Consider the following 2,844-nt stretch of genomic DNA (forward strand, 5'->3'; position numbering starts at 1 on the left):
AAGTTACCATCAATATGGTCAATAAGGGCAAATCTCTGATTATTTCAAGCGGTTCTAGCCCCGACTTTTCTCTAAGAAGAAGAGTCAATTCAGGAATAGCCTAACTAATGTCTCAACTCCAGCTAGAAACCGTCGAACATAATGATTACTCGAGAATCTATGAAGGAACCCATTCTGATGATGAACTATCGAACTCTTGTTCTACAATAGCCTCCGACGACACAATGTCTAGCGTAGGACCAGCTCGGGAAGTGTTTATGATCAATACCGAGCAAATCGCCAAAATTCTTGAGGATGTTCTAGCCAAGCAGAAAGAAGCATTCAAAATTGAAATAGAAATGGCTATGCACCAGATGACGGAAGAGCATGACCAATAGATTCGGGCTTTGTCCAATCAACTTGGTGAATCTAACCGTCACAACATTGCTAATCAAGCAGATAGCGATTCAGATATGGATGAACATCTTAATGCTTATAACCCTCCTGTTGACCAAAACACTGGGGGTGGCCCTACTGAGGACGATGACGCTGGGGGTGATCCCACCGAAGATGACAATGCCGAGGGTGGTTGTGTTGTCCCTCTTGGAAATCGTCTAAAGCATAATACAGATGAGGATGAAAAGATGAAAGACCTTAAGAACAAAATCAACACTCTAATGTCCGCTCAAGAGGTGAAGAAGACCGGTATTCCGTGTCCTTACCCGAGAGAGTGGGAGTCGATCCCATATCCAGCGATGTTCAACCTGACCAACTTCACGCCATTCGACGAGAAGGGCTCACCCACTCAACATGGTCCGTGAAGGGTGCCAACGAATGACCGAACCATCAAGGCTTCATTGCCGGAGATTATGCCTAAGTGGGACTTCGATTGGTACCACTGTCTCAAGCCTGGAAGCATCAATAGCTAGGATGACATGGAGAGCTCATTCCTCGACAATTTCTATGATGACGATACCGAGGTATCCATCATGACACTCTTTGAGGAGAAAGAAAAAGACGAAGAGATGGTCGACGACTTCATCAAGCGCTTTCGAAATAAGGCGATGAATTGCCGAGATCCAATCATAGAGGACTTCATCCTCCAAACCTGTCATAACAACATATCCATTCACATTTTGGAAGTTATGAAGGTAGCACCATCCAATACTTGGAAAGAGTTGAAGGTGCATGGAGAGCAAGCCGAACGCTTCCTCAGAAGGAAGAAAGCCGAAAGAAGCCAACCGACGGCTAACCCTCCAAACTCAAGCTTCTTCTCCCGTGGTAAGGGGAAGGCACCTGTAGCAGTTGTTAACGTTAATCAAACGTCACAAAAATAACCCCGAAGGCAGTAAAAGACATTGGATCCGAGACTCCAAAAAGAGTACTCCTTTAAGGACGAAGACGTTCCAGTCATTTTTGAATCCCTCCTTGAGAACAACAAGATCAAGCTACTAACTATCGCAAATCAGGAGGAAGCTGACAATACTACGGATCCAAAGTACTATACGTACCACAGGATGATCCTTCATCCTACCAAGTCTTGCTTTGCTCTTAAAAATAGCATCCAAATCTTGGTTGAAGCTATCGTCATAATGCTAAATTAAGCCGAATGAAGACTCTGACAAATATAAGAGTATAAACTGCTCCTTCTGGCACTCTGAAAAGTATACGAGTATAAACTTTTTCTCAATACTCCAACAGGTATATGAGTCTAAACTATTTCCTTTCTTTCACGGGAAGCTCCTAGAGAGTGCTATGCCTGGTATTCTTAAGGATAACCTGGTCATCCAACTAAGTACAATGTTAGACCCGGTTTCACAAAGGAAGCTGTGGGTGGATGATTCGTGTAACGGGAAGTTCCCATAAGAATGCTATATGATGTATTCTTAGGGATAACCCAGTCACTATAAAGAAGTGAGAAATGAGAAACTCTCACTCGGACTCTGAATGTTCAAGGGTGAAACACATATCATTGTTGGGATCAATTCCACCAACTTCCAAGCACTCTTTTGCTGAGATGAGATTTGATCACTTCGTTAGATCAATCTTTCCTCACAAAAAACTCCCACTAGTATTGACAATTTACAATATTCCACCACAAAATCCCTCACTAATTAAATTAATTGACGATGGGTCCACTAAAAAATCTTTTCTGGTTTAATCCACTCAAAATCCCGCTATGTCTGTGCACTTAGCACTTCCATTGTTAGAGTCCAGACATAATGCTTAGAATTTTGATCTATCAATCCTTAACGAATACCCCTTCGTGTTAAGTTCTTATCACTTGACACCAAGAACCCTTATTGAGTGATCGGTATAAGTCAACACTCGCACTGTGATCTGTACTCCCACTTCCACTGTCTACCTGATCAAACCTTCTTATAGTTAGGTTCACAACCAAAATCCCCTCTTGATTCCTCCAATGAACGAGAGGTCCACGAATCAAGTGATCAAACCTTCCTATAGTTAGGATCGTCTCAAACCTCCCATTTGGTCAAACCTTCCTACAGTTAGGGCTAAAGCCAAAATCTTCTCTTTATTCCTTCCATGAACGAGAGGTCCACTTTCAAATCAAGTGATCAAATCTTCCTACAGTTAGGGTTGCCTCGAACTCTTATTTGGTCAAACCTTCTTATAGTTAGGACCACAACCAAAATCCCCTCTCGATTCCTCTAATAAACGAGAGGTCCATGAATCGAGTGATCAAACCTTCCTATAGTTAGGGTCACCTCAAACTGCTACTTGGTCAAACCTTCCTATAATTAGGGCCAAAATCAAAATCTCCTCTCGATTCCTTCCATGAACGAAAGGTCCACTTTCAAATCGAGAGATCAAACCTTCCTATAGTTAGGGTCACCTCAAACT

The sequence above is a fragment of the Asparagus officinalis genome, unplaced genomic scaffold, assembly GCF_001876935.1.
Source record: "Asparagus officinalis unplaced genomic scaffold, Aspof.V1 AsparagusV1_Un606, whole genome shotgun sequence".
Classification (NCBI taxonomy): Eukaryota; Viridiplantae; Streptophyta; class Magnoliopsida; order Asparagales; family Asparagaceae; genus Asparagus; species Asparagus officinalis.